This window comes from Rhinolophus hipposideros, assembly GCF_964194185.1.
Source record: "Rhinolophus hipposideros genome assembly, chromosome: 2".
NCBI lineage: Eukaryota > Metazoa > Chordata > Mammalia > Chiroptera > Rhinolophidae > Rhinolophus > Rhinolophus hipposideros.
In genome coordinates this window covers 89,030,483-89,058,458 of record NC_138048.1, presented here as the reverse complement: position 1 = coordinate 89,058,458, position 27,976 = coordinate 89,030,483, and the positions used below count along the sequence as shown (strand labels likewise).

At 43.4% G+C, this 27,976-nt stretch overlaps 1 long non-coding RNA gene across 2 annotated transcripts in view; it reads right to left on the bottom strand.

Moving 5' to 3' along the window:
* LOC308488790 overlaps window positions 1–27,976 on the bottom strand; it is a 73,744-nt gene that overhangs the window by 16,339 nt on the left and 29,429 nt on the right. The window contains exons 2-3 of one of the 2 annotated variants that reach the window (XR_013991952.1): window positions 21,769–21,863; window positions 14,300–15,099 (exon numbers count right to left, since the gene is read on the bottom strand). This is a non-coding gene — a long non-coding RNA (uncharacterized lncRNA). Of the gene's footprint in view, window positions 1–14,299; window positions 15,100–21,768; window positions 21,864–27,976 lie in introns of those variants that run through there. The other variant, XR_013991953.1, reaches the window with a different exon arrangement.

Sequence of the window (27,976 nt, the reverse complement as noted above, 5' to 3'; positions counted from 1 at the left end):
GCAAAGTACGTGGCACAAGGTAGAGGTGGATAGGTATTTTGGAAAGAATACCGAGGGTGCCAAAAAAAAATTATACACATGACTTGTATTCATCTTTTGTTAGTGGTATATATTGAGTATTACAATTTTAATACAATTTTTTCCTTTCTTAAAATGTGTATACTTTTTTTGGTACCCTTTGTATGTTTACAAAAGCATGAATTGATGTAGTCACAATACAAGCAATGGCTGGTTTTCTAATCCCAACTTGATAACTGGTTCTGTGATAATGGACAATCATTTAAATTCTCTGGGTCTCCCTTTTCCCCGGGAGCAAAAGAGGAGATCCGGGAGATCGGGATGGAATCCCCTCTTCACTTCCGTAATTTCAGTGCCCAGAAGAGGGTGTGATTGGGTTACGGCATAGCACTTCCCTGGTCTATTCGTCAGTCCTTTTTAAACTGACCCAAGAGCACATCAGAGAAGGGCAGGTTCAGTAAGACCTGGAGATTTTACAATAGCAAGGCTCATAGGGACAAGCCTCAGTATGTAGACATTAGATTCCTTGTGCGTGTCTGATTCGAATAATTTTTCAATTACAGTTATTTCTATGAGGCCCGCATTTTTATTGCAGCTCAATGGAGATTCTATTCTCTCGCTTTTTAAAAACAATTGAAAAATTTCCGTAAAGGCCGGTTTCTCCCAGTGGAAAGAGACCAGATAATGGCAACTTCTTAGCAAGGTCAGACTTTTGAAGCTCTCTGTCCCTGTGGAGAGATACAGCCCTCAAGGGGCAAATGGCTTATGTCTTAGGATCCCACTCCATTTTGAAGAAGGGAAGGTGACCCCAAATACCACCACTTTTAACCCTCTATTTACCAACCTCTTCATATCTGTTCCTTAGGTTTATAGGGTAGAGCAAAAGGACTACAAGGGAAAGCAGGGGGAAAGGGGGGGGGAACATGGAGAAAAAGACATGACACTCGCCATATCTACTCATCTAATAGAAAAAAAGTCCTTGAACTCCAAACAGACAATTTAGTTCGCTAACTTGTTGCAACTATGTTTCTAACCTTTTTTTGATATCAGAGGGATTATTCATTATGAATTTGTACCAACTGGACAAACAGTTAATGAAGTTTACTATTTGGAAGTGCTGAAAAAGCTGCATGAAAAGGTTAGACGACCTGAACTTTCCACCAACAATTCATGGCTCTTGCATCACGACAATGTACCAGCTCACATGGCACTGTCTGTGAGGGAGTTTTTAGCCAGTAAACAAATAACTGTTTTGGAACACCCTCCCTATTCACCTGATCTGGCCCCCAATAACTTCTTTCTTTACCGGAAGATAAAGGAAATATCGAAAGGAAGACATTTTGATGACATTCAGGACATCAACCGTAATATGACGACAGCTCTGATGGCCATTCCAGATAAAAAGTTCCAAAATTGCATTGAAGGTTCGAGTAGGCACTGGCGTCGGTGCGTAGCTTCCCGAGGGGAGTACTTCAAAGGTGACCATAGTGATATTCAGCAGTGAGGTACGTAGCACTTTTTCTAGGATGAGTTCGCAAACTTAATTGCCGGAACTCGAACATTTTCTAGTCAGAAAACAGAAAAACGTTCTAGACACTTAATTTGTTTAAAAATTTCTTTTTTTTATTGGGGAATATTGGGGAACAGTGTGTTTCTCCAGGGCCCATCAGCTCCAAGTCGTTGTCCTTCAATCTAGTTGTGGAGGGTGCAGCTCACTGGCCCATGTGGGCATCGAACCGGCAACTGTTGTTCAGAGCTTGTGCTCTAACCAACTGAGACATCCGGCTGCCCCAGACACTTAATTTCTTAATGAACAACATATTTAAAGTGTTAGTACTTTGGGGAACATTTAGCTGTAGCATTTATGAAATAACTATGAAGAAAATATTACTGTCCTAGTCACAGACAGAGAATGCCACATACCAGTGATTTATCAATGTGTAATAGATCGATCCAAACCTCAGTAGTTCAAAGCAATACTCACTTTATTATAGCTTGTATTTATGATTTCGTCCATCAGGAATTGAGGCAGGATTCAGCTGGGTGGTCCTTCTGCTCCCTGTGGCATTGGCTGAGGTTGCTCAGGGTATTTGGCTGATGGATGGACTGAATGGAGAGTCCAATGTGGCTTCATGCACATGTCTGTCACCCTGGCTAGGATGACTGGTAAGCTGGGCCGAGCCGGAGCCACTGATCGGAGCTCCTATGCTGGCCTCGCCAGCTCAATGGTCTCAGGTAATTGGACTACTAACATGGATACGTGCTCTTGGAGACAGTTGCCTAAAAACCAAGAAATGGAACCTACTAGTTTCCTGAGGGCTGGACCAGGCAAATGTTACAATTTCATTTCTGCCATTTTCTACTGGTCAAAACAATCACTGAGTCAGACATTTTCAAGGTAAAGGGACAGACACACCTCTATCCCCAACCTCTCCGGGAGAAGAGTCAAAGAACTTGTAGCCATTTTAAATATGCTACGTCTGGCAAGGTAACATTTCCTGGGCAACCACATCTGTAGTTGGCAAGTAAACATAGGCTGCTGAGATCTACCTACAAAAAAGTACAAGAGGTCTGCCAGAAAGAGGGGTGGGAAACACTGAAACCAATGCCAGGAAGCAGGTGTGTGAATGTGAAGAGAAAGAGGCTGTGGTGTGATAGGTACTCATCCGTTTGTGACATTCATGCTGAAAATAGAAACCGCTCTGAGTGGTGAGAAGATCTGGGCATAGACAATTAAGATAGGTAAGTGTTCTATGAAAGGTCAACTATATTGTCCTCTGATCTTGCTGGTGAGGAAGCTGGGGTCACAGTTCTCTTCAGGACATAAGGGCTGAAAACTGGAGAGACCATATTAAGAGTTACCACCTTTAGAGATTTGTTTAAAAGGATGACAGCTTTCCTGCTTGAGAACGTAATCAAACTTTAATATGCTCTATGGAAACTTCAACAACTTTCACACACTTTTTTCCTCCTACGTGTAGTAAATGTGTGTGAGCCACCTAGATTGCTCTTTTAAATAAGGTCCTCATTCCTCCATTCACTGGGAGTATTGGTGGCCCATCCACGGTTCTCAGCTGAGTTCCTGGGAATCACTCTACTGTGAAAAGAGCCACCTTGTCCAATGGGCAGCCCCCATCTAATACTGGTCCTTCTCACGGGATCGTCTGATATGTTTTTGACAATGACAACTACATGTCAGTTCAACTCTTCCGTCTGGGCAATCTTACCTCCTTCTCTCCTCCATGAGAGTTGGAACTCCAGTGCACTGCCCAGTCGTTTTTCCCACACAAATCTCCATCTCAGAGATGGTTTCCCGGGAAACTCAACCAAAAATATAAGTATAACAGCAATCGGGGTAGGCAACAATGATGAGAGGAACCTGTGTCAACTTTGGAAGCCCTGGGAGTGACTGAGCAGAGGAAGCCACACAGGGCACCTGACAGTTACACTGCCCCCATCAGGGAAATCTCAGAATGGCAACCACACAAGCAAGGGCAATGGCTCTGCCTGCTTCCTGGGGGTGAGCCTTGTTCTTTAGTCCCTTCAGCTGTGTGCTAGCAAACTGCTTCAGTGTGTGTGTGGGGGTGGGGAGTGGAGGGCGTGTGAGTTATAGTCTTTTCCGATTTCCATACTGCTACCTTGCCTGATTTCAGACTACTGACTGTTTAAGAACGGGGCCATCACATTGGTAAATATTTCTCCGTCAGTGCTTGGGGAGCAGTAGGAGTGCGTCCAGCACACCCCTGCATGTGAGCATACTGTCCTGCTCAGACAGGCTTGGACCGGCATGAGCACCACACTCACTGGCAGGAAAGCTGGTATTTGGCTGTCAGTGGCATAAGCTTGTTGTGGCAGGAGAATCAGAAAAAGATAACAGTGAGTGAGCAAAGCCATCAACTCCTGTCTGGGTGAATTTGAATGCAAAGGGTATAGAGAATATGAGCAGCAGACATCAGGAAGTACATGCTAAGAAGGCAGAAGCAGTGCTGCCAGGAAATGATAGGAACTCTGAGCAGGTGGTGGTAGTGAGAAGTCACCAAGTGGTGGCACGAACAGGAACTAAAAGACAGCCCAAAGATACGGAGACAGGAAGAGGAGGTGAGCTGCGTTAGTGGCGGGGACATGCAGAAGAGAGCAATCGACTCGCCCTGCTGACAGTGACAAGGGCTGCCACTAAGCCCAATGGCAGCCCGGAGAGGATGGCCTACCCAGCTGACATCCCCATCTTCCTTATTTTCACATACGTCCTTGCAATCAGCTCCTGTGATCTGCAGTCATCAGAGGGAATTTCTGATGCTTGCAAAGACACACATTTATTAATCCCAGGTCACCGTTTGAGATGAACAGCCCCAAGGCAGAAACAAACTCAGTGGGTGTGCAAAGGCTGTTGACATCATCAGAATCAATCCAGAATAGAAGCAGCAGAGTCCTTGTGACAACAAAGGAAAGAGAAAGCAATTTCCTTCTGAAGGTCTAAAGCCATCAGGGCAGCACGGCTGTCACTCCTTGGCCCTGCTAGTGAAGGGAAACACTGTGAGGGACTTGGGCACCACTCACTCATTCAATCAATAAATATATAATGAGTGTCTATTCTGAGAGCCCCTCACTGTGTGGGACTCTGGGGATACAACGGGAATTAGAAACAAACACAGACCCTCCATCATGGAGTCTGTAGTCTAGTGGGGGAGATAAGTATTTGATCAAAAAATGTCCACAAGAAACGTAGACCTCAACTGTGCTAAGAAGAGACATGTGGTTCCATGAGATCACCCAATGGGGTTGAGGGGATTTGGCTCAGTTGGGGAGACTGGAGAACTCCCTGAGCAGTGATAACGAACTGAGACCTGAACAATGTGTTCAAAAAAAGAGAGGAGGGAAGAGTATTGAGGAAAAGCAGGAACAACATGTTCCTGGGGACTGACTGATAAAGGGAGCATGGGAACTGATTCAACTTTGGATTCAAAACAGAGTCCTGGAGCAGGAGCATTGGGACCACCTGGGTGCTGGTTAGAAATGCAGGATCTCAGGCCCTAGCCCAGCTCTACTTAACTGGAATCTGCATAGTAACAAGATTCCCAAGTGATCTATATACACTTTTTAATATTTGAGAGACTAAAAGACCATTGTGGCTGGACCTACAAAAGTGAGGGGTCGGGGTGGTGTGAGCTGAGACTGGCCAGTCAGGACGAGCCCAACAGCCAGAGCTTCACTGGCCATGGTTAGAGTTTGGCTTTATTTTAAAGTATTGAGAAATCATGAAGTGTGTGTGTGTGTGTGTGTGTGTGTGTGTGTGTGTGTGTGTGAGGGAGATAGGAGACAATCTAGCTGCAATGCAGAAACTTATTAGACAGGAGCAGAGTTAAATGTGATTTGCAATTAGAAGGTGATTACGATTGTCTAAGTAAGATAACGCAGGAGTTTGGGCTCTGGAGATGGTGGTGGAGTAGAAAAAAGTGAATGGATCTGAGAAATATTCCGGAAACAAAGTCGACAAGTCGATAATGATAGTTTAGAGTTGGGGAAAGGGGATGATAAAATATGACATGCATTCAGACTTACATAAATGATATTTATGGTGTTTGTTGATTTTTACTATCACAGTCATAAACCCAAGAGTTATGCCACCAGGTGCTCAATATTTATTGAGTGAATGAATGAGTGAACTGAATGGAAAGTTTGAGGTATAGTTTTAGGGAGTAGATCATGAGGTTAGCTTTAGAATTGGGGATTGTTGTGGGTTGAATTGTGTCTCCCTAACAGATATGTTGAAGTCTAAACCCTGGTACCTGTGACCTTATTTGAAAATATGGTCTTTGCAGATGTAATCAAGTTAAGAATAGATCATTCTGGATTAGGGTGGGCCCTAAGTCTAATGACTGGTGTCCTCATAGGGAGAGAGAGATTTGGAGATACACAGGCACACAGAGGGAGAAGACAGCCACCTGAAGATGGAGGCAGAAATTGAAGTGATGTGTCTACGAGACATCAATACCGATTACCATCCACCACCAGCAACTCGAAGACAGAGCTGTGGAACAGATTCTCTCACTGAGCTTCCAGAAGGAACCAACCCTGCTGACACCTTGATTTCAGACTTGCACCTTTCAGAACTATGAGAATAAATTGCTGTTGTCTTAAGCCACCCCGTTTGTGGTATTTTGTTATGGCAGCCTTAAGAAACTAACACAGGAACACCTTTCCAAGGAGAAATGTTTCCATGGTTCAAAATTTCGATGACACTGAGCAATTACCCTAATGAAGGCTCTTGGTTAGAACCTGCTATTACCAAGATAAATACCTGTGGTAACCCCTGTGCCCTAGGAAATACGGGAATCCACTTTTGTTGTAAAGAACAGTCTATGCGCCCCAAGCACTCCTCCGGCAATCTTAGAGTTGAGAAAAGATAGATATACAAGAAAAGGAAATGTTACACATAAACCAAGGTAGGGTAGAGAGCACGGAGAAAGTTGTACTTAGGAGTGCGCTGAGTTCTGCTTCACGGGACTGAAGATGCTTTCCTTATGTTTTAGACTGGTGTGTGACTTAACTGCCCAGAAGGTTCTTGGAGATTTTCTCTAGTTCAGTCATCACTTTTTAAGAAGGGCTGGGAGATCACCTTTCAGGGCCTTTCCTGGAATGTAAACATCATTATCAATTCCCTGTAAGACTCGAAAGGCCATCCTCATTTATCATGGGCCTGTCTACTTCCCAGGTAACAGATCAAATTGTTGCAACCTGCTCATCTTCAGTGCTGTCCCACATCCAGCACAGGCTGCGGTCTAACCTAGCCTTGAGCCCAGAAAGGAGAAGGAACGGGAACTGCTAGGGAATGAAGGTCTCATTGTCCATCCCACCTGGGTTTCTCTGGGTTTCTGTGGGAGATGGGTAGCCAGCTCCTCCTTCAGAGCTGGCCATGAGGGACGACCCTGACACTTTGGCCTTCAGCACGAGGATTAATTAGTAGGAGCCACTAGAGGACAAGCCACTATCACGTACAGATAGTTTCAGACAATGTGTGCTTCCAGAGGTCGCATCTATTTCAGTTGTCCAGAACTTGAAAGCATGTCTTCATAGAAGGAAGCATGGGTGGTGGAAAGGGCCCCAGTTCAGTCCACCTGCTGTAACCTAACTCACTGAATGCAACGATATCTGCTAAATGATTACGGTCTTAGAATTCCTAGAACACGCGGACTTGCTGGCCAAAGCAAAGAGGCCTCTCACCTCTCCCCCAGGTCCCACCCTGTCCTACCGGCTGTGCAATCAGAAGTAAATATTTCCTCAACTCTAAGCCAAATCAAATTACAATCCTCTAAGCAATACACAGAGACAGGCTTGTGCAGTACACAACCCTAGGTGCTCAGGGAGACGTGGTCAAGGTATTTCTGGCCAGATTTCTCTTTCCTGCTGATGAGCCGGCTCCTCTCCCCAGCTCCTCTTACTGCCAACTACTTAACTAAAGTTCTGAGTTTTGGTTCAGGCTGAGGCATGAACCAAAACCTGTTTTCCCCTTCCCCTGGTCACAGGAAAGGCGGATGAATATTTCTAAAAGAGAACTTGCAAAACAACAACAAAAACTAAACTAAAAGAAAAGCACAGAAGTGGAAGTGCTCAATTTCCACATCACTGCCCAAGTGGGCCATGGATTGGAGAAGAGACTGATATTAATACCTAGGACGCAACTGTCACTCACTTGGCTAGCACACAGCGTGGGTGCTGTCCCCGTCCCCCGTGCCCAACCCCCGGAGCGAGAGTGCAGGTGTTCTCCCTACTATAGCAGGCCAATAAATCCATGCTAGCCATGAGCTAGCTCAAACACACTCACTACGGGTGGATTGGCACAGACAGAGGAAAGGAGTAAATCATTTAAGACCTATCGGTGCTCTGATAAGAAGTGTTTAGCGTGATCAAGCCAGTTAAGGGAGTGGTGAAAATTTGGGGGGTTGGAAGCCAACCCTGGCCATTGGGCTTGGGCTTCTACTTCCTTCTTGACCTCCTTAAGGTGCCTGGGGTTGTGCAGCTCATCATCCTCTTGTCTCTTTCGATGTGGAGTGAGAGGGAGGGCGGGGAGAAATGAGGGAGAACCTCAAGCAGGCTCACACTTGCTCAGCAGGTGGTGAGAACATGGGTCCCACCCAGCCTTTGAAATAATCAAGGCCTTTTCATAGGAGATGAAGTGACCAGAGCTGCCTCAGCCCGGAGCAGTACTGCTGTCTGAAAAGTCTGCCTGGCTGCAGCCCCTCAGCTCAATTGAGCTGCACTGGGGAAGAAATGTGAACCTGTGGGGAACTAAGAGTGCAAAGATAGCGAACGTGTGGCAAAGACACATGGTCTTGGCAACTCCGCACCTAGTTACTGTAGACAGTGTCCATGAAGACTGAAGGGGAACAATTCCCACACCGGAAGAGGAAGAGGGCGAGAGAGGGCGAGGGAGAGAATGGGGAGGGGAGGAAGAGGAGGAGAAGAGGAAAAGGGAGAATGAAGCAGGATGAAGGGGAGGAAGGCAGAAGAAGGTGAGGTGACTGAAGAGGAAACTACTGAGGCTCTGACAGCTAGTGCTGGACCCGCCTTGTTCCCAGCCCCTGGTCTCCTGCTGATTATGTCCCAGGGCAGGCTCCCGCCTGACCCTATCCCATAGTCAGAGGAAGGAGGCTGCTTCACCGCAGCCTTCCTTTCTGACTCTATGTCTCCAAGTGCTCAGACAGGGCCTGATGAAGGAGGAGGAGCTGAGCTCCATAGTTGCCCGCTGGCTAAGATTCTTTTGCTACTAAGCAAACCCTGGACTTGCAATCCCTTGTGTTCCTACCAAATATTTTAATCCACCTCTGGGTTTCTGCCTGATTCTCCTCCTTCCTGATTGTTTTCCTAATACTCCGTGTTCACTGTAGCATTACTCACAATAGCCAACAGGTGAAGCAACCTAAATATCCCCTGAAGAATAAATGGATAAAGAAAATGTCATCATATATATAGGGAACACACACTCACACACACACACACACACACACACACACAGAGACACACACAGGACTGTTATTAGCCTTAAAAAAGAAGGAAATCCTGTTATACACAACAAGATAGATAAACCTTGAGGACATTATGCTAAGTGAAATAAGCCAGTCACAAAACGACAAACTCTGCATGATTCTATGTAAGTATCTAGGCAGTGAAACTCAGAAACAGAAAATAGAATGTGGTTACTGGGGATTCAGAGGGGGAATGAGTAGTTGTTCAATGGGTAGTTTCAGTTTTGCAAGATGACAAAGTTCTAGAGATCTGTTGCACAATATGCGCGCAGCTAACACTACTGTACTATACTCTGTAAAGTGGTTAAGATAGTGTAAACGGTAACATAAACCGGGAGCCACATTAAAACAGAGTCCACGCAGCCAGGCCAGAGGAGCTGCCTTGTATGTCATATGTCTCAAATCTCTGGAACGTTAAAACGGCAAAATAACCTTTGGACTAGGCCTAGGGGAACATCGTGCCCCAAAAAATGATTTGCAAAGACAAGAAAGCAGTTATTATGACTACTAGACTGATGACTACTGCACTGAAAATCACAACATGGTTTAGCATAAACATCGCTATGTTATGTTCTCTGCACCATAGAAATGCCTTCCATTGATATAATTCTTCCCCTTCGCTTTCTCATAAATACCCACTGCCTTTGTCTCTTAATCAGGATGTTATTTGGGCTTCTCCCTGAATCAATGCTTCCCAAATAGCTATTCTATTGATCTCAATAAATGCTTCTTGCCTCTCTCTTTTAAAGGCCCTTTTATCTTTACGTTAACAATAGGAAATTTTGTGTTTTTTTTAACACAATTTTTTTGAATGGGAAACAACCCAAGTGCCCATCCACGGATGCCTGGGTAAACAAATCATGGTATATACAATAAGGGAATCTTAACTGGCTGTAAATAGGAATGGAATTCTGACACCTGCTTGCTTCAACCTAGATGAACCTTGAAACCACTATGTTCAGTGAAAGAAGTCAGACACAAAAGGTCACATACACATATTATATGATTCCATTCATAGGAAACGTCGATAATAGGTTAATCCACAGAGACAGAAAGCAGATTCATGTTTGCTAGAGGACGGGGGAAGGAAAGAATGGAGAGTAACTGCCTAGCAGATATGCGGTTTCCTTTTGGGGTGATGAAAATATGTCAGAACTAGATACAAGTGGTGGTAGCACAACATTATCAATGTACTACCGTGTTTCCCCGAAAATAAGACTTAGCCAGGCCATCAGCTCTGATGAGTCTTTTGGAGCAAAAATTAACATAAGACCCGGTCTTATTTTAGTATAAGACCCGGTCTTATATAATATAACATAGTATAATATAATATAATGCCAAGTCTTATATTAATTTTTGCTCCAAAAGACGCATTAGAGCTGATAGTCTAGCTAGGTCTTATTTTTGGGGAAACAGGGCTAAGTGACACTCAATTGTTCACTTTAAAATGGTTAATTTTATGTTACGTGAATTTCATCTCAATAAAAAAATTAAAACATTTTTTAAAAGCAATATATAAACAGAGCTCTTGGACCAACGACTTCTTACTGCCTAACTAGATTAAATAAGACAATTGGGGCTATCCACTATAAATCCTCTCAGTTTTAAATCCTATCACCTTGCATGCAAATATGTGGACATCACACTTTTGCTACCTCATTTGATGCTCAGAGAATAACGTGTCTTTCCCATGTAAAAATAACTCATCCAAACACCTCCATTCTTTCTTCTAAGTTCTCACTCTTCCAACTTACCCTTTTTTCTTAAATATTCGATCTTGTCTTTTCTATTCTTTTTTCCCACCCTAAAAAATATTCCACTAACCTTGTCCTGTTACCTGCAGTGGCTTTCTTCCATTCTCTGCCAAGTTTTTCAAATAGCAGTCAGCATTCAACTTCTGCCTCAATTTGCTTCCCGAAGGTCACCAATGACTCCATACTATCAAATCTAATGGACAAATGTGTCTTTATTGTAAAAACGATTCCTTTGACTTCTTTCCACATTTCCTTTCTTGATACTGTTCTCACCACCCACTCTTAAAATATTCTTGTTCCCAAGGGCCCCCTCTTAGCCCACTCATGCTTCACGTTTTCTGGGTGACCTCAGACACTCTGTGGCTTTAAAATCACCTACATGACGATGATGAGTCTCTCACCTATACCTCTGGCTGAGACTTTTCCCAAAGCTTCAGACACATATATTCAATTTTGTATTCAACATTTCCACCTGGAAGCCCCATGGGAACCTCAGACGCCTAAAACAACACATCAACTTCCATACAAAGCTTTCTCCTTCTGTAGCAGCCACTCAATTAGCGAAGTCAAAAACCTGAGTGTCACTTTGGAATCTCTGAACTTCCTCACTCTACTCTCTCCATTTTATATGTTTTAGAAATCTCCTAATTCTTCCAATTATACCTCATAAATATTTAACAGAATTGCAGATCAGATGACGAGATCCTATCACTCCCTGCCTCTAACTCTCCTATGGCTTTGCGTGGCCATTGACCTAAAATGAGAATTCCCAGGCCCCACAGAAACTGTGCTCCCTCCCTCTCCACCCACATCTCCCACCGCTTGGCCCCTCTGTTGCTGGGCTCTGGTCACACTGTTTCTTTGTGTTCCTCAAACACTCAAGCTCATTCATATCTCCAGGTTGTGCCACCTGAGGTTTCTTCTTCCTGGAAAGGTTTTCTGCCAGCTTTGGTATGGCTGGCTCTTTCTTCATACTCACTTCTCAACACAAAAGCCACCTCTGAGAGCCCTAATCCTACCCTACTACCTCAGCAAGCAGACCGACCCTCTTGGACACATCCCGTTTTTTTCTGCATGGCACCTACCATGATTTGAGTCACCTGATTTGTGTATTTCCTTATTGTCTGATTCCTTTTCTAGAATAAGCACTTATCCTTTTGGAAATATTATATTTGTTTAGTTTTTGGCCCATCTCCCCTACTGGAATTTAAATGTTATGAGAGCTGGGATCTTGTATATATGTCTTACATAGCCAACTCCAGTCTGCTCTCTGGCCCGTCATGGATTCCTCCCTTACCCTCTGGCCCAATGCTACTCATTTCTCAGCATGTTTTATGCCTGCTCTTGACTGAGCTATGACAAAGAAAGAGAGAAAGACAAAAATATCTCTTCATTCACTTTCTGAGAGGAGTCTGGAGCTCCTAGTTTCTGAGTGGTGCTAAAAGTAACGTGTCCTCCCAATGGTGGGACTCTGTTCACACAAACTCTCCATGATTCAACATTTATTAAGCACCTTCTATGTGTCTTGTACTGTATTAAGGGTTGAGTGGTTACACTGGTGAATTCAGCATTATCTCTAGTCTACAAGGGCTCATATTTTTATCAGGGAAGACACGTAACCAACTGCAATTGTGGTCATCAAATATCTTGCATTATCTGAGATGATTCCGATTGCTGGATCATGTGTCCTGGTTTGTGATTTAGAATATCCTGACCTTGCAACTATCAACTTCAAATGATAAATGCCAACGGTATGGACACAGTTATTTGGAAACATAAAAGCGACAGTTAATTCTGCTGGTAGGAGCAGGGGAAACCTCATAACAGACCAGTTGGATCTTGATGTAACTATAGGCTGTTTCAACTGGAGAAGATGGGGAACAGCATTCAAAGCAAAGAGAAAGTTATGAGCAAATGTACAGAAGAGAATGGGCTCATCAAGTACTCAGGGGAGAGAGAGACAGAGAGAGAGAGACAGAGACAGACAGAGAGAGAGAGAGAGAGAGAGAGAGAGAGAGAGAGAGAGAGAGAGAGAGAGAACCAGAAGGTGAACGACCACAGAATGTTGGGAGCTTGGTAACTGACAGCCTTGAATGCCATGGTGAGGAATACTGATTCACTGATTCCCCACCCCACCCCCAATTCACCAGGTCCCCACACCTGTGCTGAACTGGCTACAGAAGAATTACCTGGAAAACTTATTTAAAATGTATATTTCTGGGGGTCAGACCTGGATAATCTGATTCAGATCATTTGTAATGGATCCCTGGAACCTCCCCGAGAAATTCACATGATGAGCTCAGGTTGGGAACATGATTGTAGAGAATGGAAGTAGCCCTTCTTAGTCTTGCTCTGCTTAGCATTACCAATATGTAAAACTGGTATGTTTAGCCTCGCAGTTTCCAAATAGAACAGGAGGTAGTTTGGTTACACCATACCAATGGGAGAGTGGGCTCTGGGTTTACTTCTGCTGTGACTCTCCATAGTTCAGTGTGTTTGGGCACTCAATGCCCACTCCTCATGTACCCAGTGCAATCATCGGGGCACCTGTCTCAATGTCCTCATCAGCAATCCAGTTTCCTCATAGACTTGCAGCTTCTGGAAGAACCCAAGTTACTTGTTTGGGGTCTGACAACCTGCCCAACCCTGAAACTCCCTTCTCTCTAGAGCTGGGTCCTAACTGTTATAAAAGTCTTATTTCAAAGCAAAGAGAACTCCAGAGACACTAGTCCTCAACAGAATCAACAGAGTTATGGCAAACCAAGATTTTCAGCAGGAAGATGACATAATCTGGTCTACATTTCAAGAGGATGGATTCCAAAAAATAGGGGGAAACACAGGAAAACATTTAGAAGGGTGTGTAGTCGTTTAGGGAGAGAGACAGTGAAGCATTGTGCAAACAGTGGCGGAGACAATGGGTAGGAGGGGGCTGAGAACTTGGTCACAAATTAGAGGCAGAGAGGATAAAAAAAAGATGATGCCAAGGTTTCTAGTTTTATAAAGTGATATTTTAGTTGGATTAGCTATTTGCTTCTATATCACTTGTTACTTATTTTTAAATCTTACTCAAAGTTTTCATTGCATGGGAAGGACCATTATTAAATGATGTCACAGTGTGTCACAGCCCATTTGTAAAAAGCACTTTAAGTACCTCAGCTTAAGACTTTCTCCTCAATTGAACTAATTTTCTCCACCACAAATATCAAGTGTCCAGCAATGTAAAAAGCAATCTTTTTCAACCATGGAAAATAATGTTACTATTCAAACCTCAAAGTAATCCCTTGAAATATTATTTTAGATTATTTTTTCTGCATTCAAGGCTGCTAACCTGAAAATAAAAAAAATAGTGGCAGGCCACTCATCTTCTTTTTTTTTTTTTCACATGAGTATTTCAGCAATTTTATTTCTGATAAATTTGAACAAATGTGCCTGCTTTAGTATTGGGCTTGGGGAAATTTTTTTTTTTTTTTTTTGGTAAAAATAATGCAAAGTCATGTTTTGTTTCTGAAACGTTTATTTTTCCTGAGATTCTGACAGATGGTCACAGATTTCAGGGAACAACTTAAAATTTAGATTTAGTTTGGGACCTTGGAGTCATCATTCAATTTATAAGGTTATTGACCTAAATAACACTAATATTCAAATGCTGTCCAATTAACATATCTTGATGCCTTGAAATATTACAGCTGTCTTCTTTACTCTGCTTGAAGTTGCTAAGTAGAACCACTAGTGAAATTAAACCATAAACCTAGGGACTAAGATTCTTCATTCCTAATTTAGCTAGGGCCCAGCTCTGAATTAGAATACAACAAAACCCTCAGGTTTACTAGCAAAGAAGCGTAACTCAAATGCTGTGTCCACAGACTCCGACATGCAGCTTTGTCTTCCTGACTTGCCAGCCACAATCGCTGCAGAAGCCACCACGGACCTGTAAATTAAAGCAACTCTTCCTTTGGCTGGAATTTTCTTTTTCCTGGCTTTCTTCTTCCAACAAAATAACAAAATGACTGCCAAACTCCTCTTCTGTTCCACAAATACTTCCCTCCAATGGAGGGTGCTTTGAAAACACACACTATGAAGTTCTTTTTCTCCTTGATGAGTTCGTTTCAGCCTTGTGTGTTCAGGAAGGAGGACCAACCCCTCTCCCCAAAGAGCAGAGGAGTGACTGCTTACAAGTAGGAAGAATACTCCTGGCTAGAGGAAGGGAGTTGCCAGCTCCGGAGTCCGTATCACATCCCTGCCAAGTAACAGTTGGTAGGCTGCCCCGTGATTTTCCACACTCCAGATTCAGAGGGAGTGATGTTCTTTTTCATTCAGATCAACCCGAGAAAAGAGAAAAAAATAAATAAAGGAGCAATAGGTGTGGCCTAATTCACTATCGCCTGAACTCCTGACAGAGAAACAAAACCTTCTGACACCTGCATGTCTGAGCAAAGCTCAGCTTCATCAGGAATGTGGAATGGAAAGCCTGATTGCCAGCAGGAAGAGTTGGAATTGCCTTAAGCCAAGCTGCAGTGTCAGTATAGGTTATGACTTGATGGGATGCCTGAGGCCTTGACATCTCCCTTCTGTGGTTTCTCCCCAGCTGGTGTGTAAGAGGAGCTAGAGATGAGTGACCTGAACCCAGGGTTCTCAGGAAATTCAAGAAGAAAAGCTTCTGTGGAGCAAAACTGAACTTACGTATCTTCTTAAAAATGCTCTACACTTTCAGTAAAATTCTGTGTGTTGGTGAGTGGAGCAAATCCAGCTCTATTGTCTCCATGAGGAAAGAGGAGAGAGGATGTAAATAAAAGAGCTGTTGAAATAACTTTCTTGGCCCAAGATGGATCCTTTCCTGACCAGAGGGCCACGTCAGCAAACCAAAACTGAGATAATTTTTGTATCCTTTAAATGCTCTACTGGACCAGAAACACAGTATACCCTATCAGCCAATCTCCAAACACTAAGCCAACTCTGGCCCTTCTCACCTCAAAAAAGGTTGACTAGGTGGCCCCAGCCAATCAGATGCTTGCTGTCTCTTCCTTGTTCTTTATTCACTATCCTATGAAAGCCTTCTCTGAAAGGAGACTGCCCACTTCATGAAGTGTTAAATAAAATGTGTTTTTATCTCACCTAACCTGTCTTCTGTAATCATTTTTTCACAAAGCCAAAGATATGTATACACCAAGCCTGACAGAGTCACATCAGATTTTCAGTCCTTCCTGGAGGGACCAATGTTGGTGCCACGTAACAGGCATTGTAACTGAAACTTGGAAATGTTATATCACTAGCTCATGGTCAAATGACTGTTATAAAACAGAGCCTGAATTTGAACCCAGCATGGCCAAACTTCCAATCTGGGTGTGTCCTTTGTCATAGTGGCTCCCAAATGCCAGCATTCACTTGGGCAGTGTGGTCAAAATACCTGGGCCAGAGGCTCCAGAAAATCTAATCCAATAGGTCTGGAATGAGACCTGAAAAACTATTTGTTTGTTTTTTAAATATCCTTGTGGGGACAGAGCAAGGAGTGCAGTTTCCAGGCTCTCGGCCTCACGTGGGAAGGTGCTGACTCAGGAAGTGAATGGCCATCAACTGTGATTGCATGGCCATCAGCTGTGGCTAGTTGGCCGTCAGCTGTAACCAGTGAGCCATTGGCCACTAATATAACTGCCTTGGCTACGCTACCAGGAAATAGGGGCTAGCAAGAAGATGGTGGCTGAGCTGGCAAGCGCGGATTACAGTTAGCATGGTGGGTTGCGGACAGTGTGGATCCAGCCTCCAGTGAGACTATAGTGCCGCCAGCGAGAATATAGTAGTATGACTCCCCCATCTATGGCTCTGTGGGTGTTCCTTTTTGGCCTCACCATATCCTGCATTCTTATGTGGGGAGCGGGAGCAGAGACCCCGCAGGCCGCCCCGCATGACAATCCTTGACATTTTTCTGCAGCCAGACTTTGGAACCATTGTATTATGTACTCTTCTAAGCTTTTTTTCCATCAATTCATTAATTGATTTCATGGAAATCTAAGCTCCTCTATAAATCAAAGTACAATGCATCTATTGCTTTTAGGGAATATAGGTGACCTTTCTATGAACCGTAAAATATATTTTCCAAATATTTAAAGTTGCAGTGGTTGTCGCGCAGGGGACCCTGCTCGCTGCGCCATTTGTCATGCAGGGTCTCAGCTCCCACTCCCCGCCCAAGAACACAGGACATGGTAAGGCCAAAAAGGAACACCCATGGAGCCATAGATAGGGGAGTCAAACCAATATATTCTCGCTGGCGGCTGGGCTGGAGACACAGGAAGGAGGATCTACATAATCTGTCTAACAGCAGTCCGCGCTTGCCAGCCACCATCTTCTTGCTAGCCCCCATTCCTTCCTGCTAGCGTAGCCACAGCCGTTATATTAGTGGCCAATGGCCTACGGGTTACAGCTGACGGCCAACTAGCCACAGCTGCTGGCATCTGATCACAGTTGATGGCCATTTACTACCCGAGCCAGCACCTTTCTATGTGAGGCCGAGAGCCTGGAAACTGTTTTTTGGGGTTTTGTCCCCACACTCCACCCCTACAGGGTCTCGCCTCACAATCTACACGACAAGCGTCTTCTGCGAGGGGCCCTGTGCAAGGAGCCTGGAGGTGAATGCACTATCCTGAACACAGCCAGGCTCTCTGGGCACAGCCAGGGTTTCTCAGGGCACCACCAGTACTTCTGGGCACAGCCAGACATCCTGGGCTTCTTAGGGTACCACCTGTTTTCCCTGGGCACAGCCAGGTTTTCTCAGGGCACCACCACAGTACTTCTGGGCACAGCCAGACTTCCTGGGCTTCTTAGGGTACCACCTGTTTCCCCGGGCACAGCCAGAGTTTCTCAGGGCACTGCCACTCTCTCTGGACACAGCCAGACTTCCTGGACACAGCCAGGGCCTCTCAGGGCACTGCCACTCTCTCTGGGCACAGCCAGACTTCCTGGACTCAGCCAGGGCCTCTCAGGGCACTGCCACTCTCTGGACACAGCCAGACTTCCTGGACACAGCCAGGGCTCTCAGGGCACTGCCCCTCTCTGGACACAGCCAGACTTCCTGGGCTTCTTAGGGTACCACCTGTTTCCCCGGGCACAGCCAGAGTTTCTCAGGGCACTGCCACTCTCTCTGGACACAGCCAGACTTCCTGGACACAGCCAGGGTCTCTCAGGGCACTGCCACTCTCTGGACACAGCCAGACTTCCTGGACACAGCCAGGGCCTCAGGGCACTGCCACTCTCTCTCTGGGCCTCTCGGGGTACTGTGCTGGAACAACAGCGGCTCACATCAAGGTGCTTACATATTATCAATGGCGGCCAGTCAAGACACAAAAGCAAACATCAAACCAGTCTCACTACATAGTGGTATGTTCCCAAACAGTCAAGCGTCCATTAAATTAGGGATAGAAGGCAATTCCCCATAGTCCATAGTCATTCACCAGGGCTGTCCTGGGGGTGAGGGACGACCTTGACCTCACCCTCATGTCCCACGGAGGACTCAGCAAGCGTTTCCTCCTGGGACTAAAAGTCCTACATCAGGGCTGCCTCAGCAAGCAGTTCCCAGCCCACAGGGCAGCAACAACCTTGGCTTTCTCCGCTTTCTCCGGCCTCTGCTGGTTGGGGAACCGTCCACATCTTTCCACCCTTCCATGGGAATCGAGCTCTCTGGCAGCTGCTCTTCCTGGTCTTCCTCAGACTGAGCTTTCATAGGCACAAACTGCTCCACTGCCCTTCAGAAAGCTTTGGCTGGCACCGTATCCTGCCGACTACTCCATGTGTGGTGCGGGGAACCCTGCTCGCTGCGCCATTTGTCATGCAGGGTCTCAGCTCCCACTCCCCGCCCAAGAACACAGGACATGGTAAGGCCAAAAAGGAACACCCATGGAGCCATAGATAGGGGAGTCAAACCAATATATTCTCGCTGGCGGCCACAGTGGTCCTTTAGAAAATGCCCTCGAGTTGGGACTCAGGGGTACTTCTTTATGTTCAAAAAATTAGGGCGCATCTTTGGGGATAATTTATCACCCAGAATTGTCTTGCTGCAAAACTCTATACTTTTCTGCAGGGCTCAAGATTTTCCTTACCTCTTGGTGGCTGAGAATACCAGGGCTACAGATGCTCAGGGCAAACTCCCCAGCTCAGACATTTTTGATTTACTAATGCCCTCTGGGCTTTACTTATTTTAGATGTGGGGCTATGCATCTGCTTCATCCAATTTTCTAAAATACACTTTTTCCTAAGACAGTTTTTTTCTTTTGGCTTCTTGCTAAGGACTCTGTTGAGCATTTCTTGAGGCCTGAGGTTAAGCTTTTTATATCCTCTGCTCTCCAGCTAGAGGTTCTGTGTGTGCGCCTATATCCAGGTCTCCAAAGTTTATTTCTCCTTCTCACTCACCCCTTTTCTGTGAAGGGGCCCACAGCTAGACTAAAGCAGGGGTCAGCCAACTACAGTCCTGGGGCCAAACCTCGCCTGACATCCGTTTTTGTAAATAACATTTTATTGGAACACAAGCAGGCCCATTCATTGGCTTGTCTATGGCTGCTTTCACGCTACAGTGGCAAAATTGAGTAGCCAGAAGTAGACAGACCATATGGCCTGCAAATCCAGAAGCATTTTCTATCTGGCCCTTTACAGAAAAAGTTTGCCAGTCCATGGACTAAAGGAACATTTCCAGTGAAAATATTTATAAATTTGCCTCTGAGAGAGAAACACCACATAGACTTCCAGGATCACTCCACACCACAAACGCTATGAGGATTTTGTCGTCTGCCTATTTTTCTTTATTTTTAATCTGTAGCTTTCGGGCACAACACATATATTCTTTTTCAATCCCGTGTTCAGATTTCAGTGGTTATTAAAGAGGCAATACTAGGGCCTAAAAATAACACAGTCTTATCACTAAAAGCCATTTTTGAATATGTGATGAATCACAGTGGTACAGGGATAGGAGAAGGAGTAGGGAGAAGAGTATTTGAATCTATTAATTTGCCATAATTCTCTCCAATTACCCTTTCCTCCTACTGCTAAAATGAACCCTGATTTCACCAATTTGACTTACATTGCTGAAAACAAAAGGAAACAATTTTTTCTTTTGATTTTCCCCAAATCATCTTGATAACCGGTAATGACACAAAGTATATACGCTGGGTGCCAAAATAATGTACTTGTATTCATCTTTTGTTATCGGTATCTATTATTATAATTTTAATATTTTTTTTTCCTTTCTTAAAATGTGTGTACCTTTTTATGGCACCCTCCATATCTAACAAAATATTAACTTAGGAAAATAAATTTTTAGAAAAAAATCTCATTTCTTTCTATGAAAATAAGAAGCAACGTGCCTTTAAGAACCTTATTACTGTTTTCTCTTTTTTTAAAAAAAGAACTTTTATTTATTTAAGTGTGTTTTTCCAGGACCCATCAGCTCCAAGTCAAGTAGTTGTTTCAATCTGGTTGTGGAGGGTAGAGCGAACCGGCAACCTTGTTAAGACCACTGCGCTCTAACCGACTGAGCTAACCAGCTGCCCCCACCTTATTACTGTTTTCAAATCTCACAGATTTACTATAGAAAATCTTCTGGATTTCGTATGTAATGATTGCAGAAAAGCAACCGGCTTGTAGCTGAAATCTGCACCTGGTCTGTAATTGTGCCCACTTCGCCTGCCGCGTTCTTGATACTTAAAAGTACCAGCGCGCCCTCTTGCGGTAAATTGCAGTTACTGTTCTCTTCTACTAAGAATTTAAGTGTGGTATGGGCCCATTACGATTTATGTAACTCATTTTACAGGAGCCCACTCCACCTTACATTTCATCTGTGACTGATTCATATGGAACAATAATCAATAATATATGCTGAGACTTGCAGAATGAATTGCTAAAATTTCCCTAGACTGTAATGAAATATGACTACCACTGTCTGGCACCCAGTCTGAGTTCCCAAGAGCAGTAATAAATCCGCCATCCATCTCTGGTTCATAGAATTACTTTGTGAGAAGAAAAAACGTAAAGTCTAACATTATCATATTCTTGCATATAAGGTGTTATCAAGAACTTCTATTTGCTCTGCTTTCCAGTTTGAAGATGTGGATATATACATAAGGGTAAATACTTTTTATCAAAGGGCACATGAAAATTCCCCTACATGGAAGAATAAAAAGGCTTTATCAAAATCAAATCTACATCCCAGTTTCTGGTTGTCTCCTTTCAAAGGGAGCTTTGGGTACCTGTTCTGGCCTCTCGACTTTGTGAATTCATTGGTTTGGTCTATAGTGCAAGCCCTATGGAACCCCTAGCTTGTATTTTGGCACTTGTGAGACCAACTACCCATGATATATCCTCTTGACTGCTTGCGGTTTTTTTGTTACTGTTGTTTTAAATATATACAAGCCCCACCACTTACTAGTTTAACTGGGGTCCCTTGAGAAAGTTACTTTAATGCTATCAGCCTTAATTCCTCATCTGTAAAATGGACCAATTAATTAATGACAACTTCATGTAGCTGTTATGAGGATTAAATACAAGAATAAAAGCTAAGCTGCCCAGCTCAGTGCTGGTCACATAGGAAGAGTTTAATAAATGCTGCAATCAGTATGATTTTGAGGTTTCTGAACATATTCTAACACTGATTTCTTAGCATTCCTCCTCCCCTTTTGTCACTCCCCCCTTTTCTAATGTATTTTTCGTCTGTTTATTTTTTTGTCTGTTGTTATGTTTGCTTTTGCTTCCTGTGTAGCAATGGAAAAGCTAGGTTTAAAAGTGTGGGGTTTTGTCTTAGAGCCCTACATTTCAACAGACTTATCACTATCTCTAACCCAACAGTCTGCACCCTAGGGCCAATACCAAGAAATGTGAATAGTGAAATATCTCTGTGGTACTCCGGTATTTGGACCCCGTTTTTATTGGAGAGCTGAACGAGGTCTCCAGAAAGATGTTTGGTAAAAGCAGGAAGAGCAATACAATGAAGTACTTACTGTCTGTACTTTCAGAGGTCAGGAGATTTCCTTCATCTATCTGGAAGTGTCTAAGGCAAGTTGCTTTCGTGAGAAAACACTCCCCCATCATGGATCTGTGCATTAGAAGAAGAGTAAACATTGATTATGATAGATACATCACTGGACAGAAAGACGCCCCAACTATTGGGGGTAATATTTTGGTCCGCAGCTTCATCAAACATCAACAATGACTTTATAGGTCAGCGCCGGCTGAAAAGTAGTTATTTTAGAACAGTGATGTCTCTGTTTCCTTAGCAATGCCGTGATATCACGTCAAGGTTCTTACACTCAAAATTAGGGCCGAAACATGTTTGGTGGTTCTCCATATACAGTCCTATTTGCAGGCGTTGCAATCTCCTCATTCTATGTAGCAAGCCTAAAATATGCTAGGGGTGGGGACTTTTCAAACAGCTAATATTTAAAAAATAGAATTTTTACCTGTGCCCACTCTGGTATCCACAATTGTTGTCTGTTACCTAGGAATTAACTGGTGAGTTGCAAGGAATGATCGCCATAGTAACTAGAAGGACACTGAAACGTTGTAAATGTGGGAAGATGTTAAATTTAGATCAAAGTGAGTATATGTCACATTATCAACCCTCTTCCTGTAGCAGCTAATTTTCGTCAACAGATCTTCCTTATACATCACATGAAGGGCCCTTTTTCTTCCTTTGTGCCAATTTTCAAAACTGTTTAAATTAGCAAAATTTTATTTTTGGTATTCAGAAATACTTGTTTTTGTTTTTTCAAACTATAATCATGTCCCAGTGCTATTTAGCTTTCACTGGATGATGAATACAAATGTCTTGTGTTTTCTGGATACACACTTTTAAATAACGCTTTTATATTTTTAACACCAGAAATACACCATCTGACCTGCATTGTGACTGTTTGCTGTGAGTCATTCAAAAGCTGGCATATTGTAGGATTTTACTGCTTTTTGTGGTATTAACTTCCCAACCCACAAACAAACAGCCTTCATACTACAGAGATGAGATCAAACAGTTGATGGCATTTATATTTTCCTAAGCGTCAGAAAGAATGCAATCCCACAAAATTAAATGCCTTTAGGAGAAAAAGTTACCATGTGGATGTTTGACATCAAAGACAGAAATATCTTCCATCTCTGTTTAGTGTTCCCAAACTCCAGGCAGCCTTTTTTTATAATTTTGCTTTTTCTCCATTCTCTTTCCTTCCCAGCTCTCTGAATTATAATTAGGAACCTGGAGGATAGATTTCCTTCACTTGTGCTCATTTTTAGTAGTATACAGAATGTAATAAAGGACCGTTCTGCTTCTTCATAAAAGATTGATTCTGCTTCTTTGGTGTTCCTGACACAAACCTGTGGGGTATTCGGCAACTGTCTCACCAACAGTTAACTCCTGAAAGAGGACTGTGTTCCAAGTAGTGCAAAAGCTTGTGTTGCTAGTTACATGTCTTGCTTTGTCCATCACCTATTGTTGTCTAAAAATAACAAAAGTTCATGATCCAGCTTTTCACTAAAGCTTTCAGGAGAAGTTGACCTTCCTTGGATTGTGTCTCTGGAAGAGCTGAGTGAAGGGCTGTACTTTGAAAGACTGTATTTTGCTTCCAACCAGACCCTCTGACAGAGCAGGTACCTCCCATTGGTCTGGACTGAGGAGTGGATGAGAGGTGCAGTATTTCCCTGGTCCAACCAAACCAGCTGGATACAGTTCATAACAATCGAAATATACCCCCCTCTTTTCTGCCTAAAAGTCTGAGAAGAATGAGGTATATAGTTCATTACCAAAAAGAAACAGTTCTTCTAGTAACTAGTCCAGAGAATGTCCAGAGGTGACATACTTATTTTCCAATGAGTTGCCTGACAGTCTTGGTAGAGTCTGTCTTGAGTAAGAGCCCAGGAATCCCTTCAACTACAGTCTCCTTTCTCTCCCCACTTCTCCCATGATGCCTAGTCTCCTCCCTGGCGTTGGCTCCATCTCGGGAGTGGAGCGGACAGTAGGATTTCTTAAAGTAATGATGACCATTTCTCCTAGACAACTCAAACTCCATTATACTTGCATTCTCCCTTGTAAGGAGAGGCTTCGGCATTTCAGAATCTTCTGATTAGAGCATTTAAAATCAAGATAAACCCTTTTACTTATAACATTGACAATTGTACATAGCATCACATGCAATGTGTTTAAAATTTCATTCACTGAAGTCTGTATTACAAAAATCCCCTCATCAGAGGTAAAGAAAGAAGAAAATATAAATATCTATATGTACATATCCATTCAAGAAGTCTGAACATGACTTAGTGCCTTCTTTGAACCAGGAATTGTAGTAGGTGCTGGGAGTACAGAAATGAGTAATTCATAGGCACACTCTCAGTGTCTATAAATTCAGAAATTAACTGTGGGTGGTGTAGGAGTGGTAAACAGACATATAAAAAGTTAATGGCAGTGCAGTCCTGTGAGAACTTGCATCTAGATATAAACAAAGTATTACGTTGGCTCCAATGAAGGCACTCGTCCCTGGGAGAGGCTGGACAAGTGGGAGGAACGCAAAACAACACAAAGGAAAGCACATACCTTGATTAATTTTCCTGGACGTAGCCTTAGCAGAGCCATTTCCAAAGTGGGCGTGTGCCATTTTACACAGTGGGTCCGCATGCCACACTGGTGTGTAACTACCGTGAAATAGACACAGCCACATATGAAGTGGAGATGCCAGGAGGCAAAGGGGACATGGGTTTGAATAAACTTAAGAAGCTCAGACAGACCACTGTAGAATGTATTCATTTGCTAGGGCTGCCATAACAAAGCCCCACTGACTGGATGGCTAAAACAACAGGAATTTATTTCTTCACAGTTCTGTAGCCTAGACGTCTAAGATTAAGGTGTTATTAGGGTCAGTATCTTCTAAAGGCCTCGCTCCTTGGTTTGTCAATGGCTGTCTTCGTCTGCTGTCTTGACATGGTCATCCTTCTGTGTGTGTTTGTGTGTGTGTGTGTGTGTGTGTGTGTGCGTTAACCTCCTTTCTTATAAGGACACCAGTCATATTACAGACCACCCATATGATCTCATTTTACTTTAGTCACCTCTTTAAAGGCCTTATCTCCAAATGCAGTCACATTTTTAGGCACGGGGGAGTTAGGACTTGACAATGATTCTCTCATTGACCAAACTTTGGTCGAGCTCTTCTGAGCTCTCTTTTTGACTAGGCCTGACCTTAGGCTCCCATGCCCTTCCCTGTAGAGTCCACTTCTAGCAAGAACTCTGCTAAGTCACTGTAACCAAAATCACCCATCATCATCCAGGTGAATTGATCAACCTGGTCTGCCTTCAGCAAGAATCCTGCTAGGTCCATTTGAGCCACAATCCTCCCTTACAGATGATGTTTCTTCTTAATAATTTCCCATCTACTGACCCCCCCCACCACACACACACACCGTTTTTCTTGGCTACAAATTCCCATTTTTCCTTGTATTTGGAGTTGAGGCAATCTCTCTCCCCTACTACAAAACCCGATTGTAGTGGTCCCTACACCTATTTTGATAGTCCTCAGAATAAAGTCGGCCTTACCCTTCTCTAACAAGTGTCATGAAGAATTTTATTTTTAACAGACTTCAACATATGAATTTTGGGGAACACAATTCAGCCCATAACATAAGATCTTGACTTTGGCAAAGGTATGGTAAAGAAGCTCCAGTCACAAGCTTCTCCTTCAGGAAACAGGGAGAGGGAGAGGGAGAGGGAGAGGGAGAGGGAGAGGGAGAGGGAAAGGGAGAGGGAGAGGGAGAGGGAGAGGGAGAGGGAGAGGGAGAGGGAGAGGGAGAGGGAGAGGGAGAGGCAGAGGGAGAGGGAGAGGGAGAGGGAGAGAGTCCTGGTTTTCTTAGAGCTCTGTAGGACATTGATTATTTGGGACAACCTGGAGAGTAAGGAGGGGAGAAAAGGAGAACAGGACAAAGCAGTTTGTTGTCATCTTATAGGATGACACTTCCATTTAGTTTAGGAAAAATAAACTTAAGGAAAACAACAAAATCAACAAATGTTATGACATTCTGCCATATGTATCTCATGGCAATTGAAACTCCAACTACTATTTCACCACCAAAGAATCATTTTTCTAATTATTACCAGTTATTGACTGCCTACTAGTTCAGTCCAGCAGAGAAGGTAAGGTCAAGTACCCTCCAGTCAGACAACCCAGCATTTGAATCCCAGCTCTACCTCTTACCATGTTTCCCCCAAAATAAGACCTAGCTGGACAATCAGCTCTAATGCGTCTTTTGGAGCAAAAATTAATATAAGACCCAGTCTTATTTTACTATAAAACCGGGAATATAATATAATATTATATAATATAATATATAATATATATAATATAATACCAGGTCTTATATTAATTTTTCCTCCAAAAGACGCATTAGAGCTGATTGTCCAGCTAGGTCTTATTTTCAGGGAAACAGCACCATGTGACCTTGAACTGTTCCATTTCTCTGTGCCTCATTTTCTTGCCTGGAAAATTTGAATAACTGTGTCTTCTTCAGAGGGCTCTAGTGAGCATTATATGGGATCGTAAAGATTATTGCTATCTATTATTAATATTTTTCCGGACTCTGTATAGGAGGTGCTTTATATATTTTATCTATTTTAATCTCCTAAAAAAGTCCTACGAGGTATATATCAGCAGCCCCACAGCCTCCTAGTACTCCACCTGCCCCTGCTATCACTGACAATAACTTCCATGAGGAGATTCATGAGAGTTTTACTCCTGAAAACTGATAGAAAGAGTAGCTTCACAGTCACTTACTTCTTTTCTTCTTTGGATGGTGCATTCTATTCTGCTTGTAGCTGCTCTCCTGGCATAGTTTCTATGACAACCTGTCTCTGGGATATTTTTATGTTCATCCATAGTACTCATGTCTCTTCTTGTTACAAAAAGAAAATCCATCAAATAAAGCCTTACATAAAGGTTTTGTTAATGGAAAAACGTCTGTTCATGGGGAATCTCAAAAAGGAATCAGGATGCTACATCGACCGCGGCAGTCAATTACTTAAAACTGCTTTTGTTTAAATGTTATAAAGCCCCATATACAACTCATTCTCTCCAGCATAATAACTGGAAACATGTATAATTAGATCTCATAGTTACTAGTACAACGCAAAACAGATGTCCAGTTTCATTCTGATGTTGGAGCTTTCGTAAAATTTTTGTCTTGATGTTTCTTTTGGCTTTATTGTTCGTTGTGATTTGCTTGACCATATTGCAGTACGTAAATGTTGGGAACTCTGTGCACAATCTAATCTACCCCCTAGGAATGGATAAGCGTATGAAGTGGCCTAATAGAGTTAATGCCCTAAGAACTGGCCAGGCAGTAGTCAACAGTATTCTTGTCAAAATGAACACCAGAAGTTTTATTATTTAGCATGTTGTAAAGAATTTCTAACTGGCGAAAATAAGTGGAGTTTAAGTTAGGCCAGCGTTAGACGTTGGGCATCTCCACCTTTGCAGGAACAACGTATAAATAAATACCTGTCCAGGCAGAGACTTCATACCAGGGGGACGCCGGTGCGGCCCTGTGCCTCTCCCACCTGTGGATGACCTTGTCCTCCGATCTGAAAGGCCTGACCTGCCTTCCATCAGTACGTACTTGTCTTCACCTTGAAGGTGTGGGTCATTTTGTCAAGGGTTGGGCCTGAAAATATAGCAAGTATACACAGGCAGCATGATCGTTTTGTGCCTGCTTGCTAGCAGATATTTGTTTGCTTAGAATATTATGGTCTGAAATGTGCTTTTGCTACAACTGTCTGGTAGAAAAGGGGTGGGTAGGAGACACAGAGCTGACACGCCCCCTTTAGGTGCTGGAGAGTTCTGATGATGTCCAAACCGACCTGACATTGCTGGGGGGGTAAAAGGGGTTAAGTTCATTCAAATTCTCATCCTCTGTTCTTCAACATATACCTCATACTACCCCTGTGTACCTTAATTTCCTCCTGTCACACTAGTGCTTGTCTTCCAGAACAGGCTCAGTGATCTTGACACAAGGACAGCCTACGGGTCAGCAGACTGGTATTATATTCAGACAATGCAGAAACGCTCTGGTTTCCATAACCACCACTTAGGTACTGAGTCATGAATCCTCATGCTAGCTCCCAGACTCTGTTTTGTTTTGTCTTTTTTCCTTTTAAATAGACTTTATTTTTTTAGAGCAGTTTTA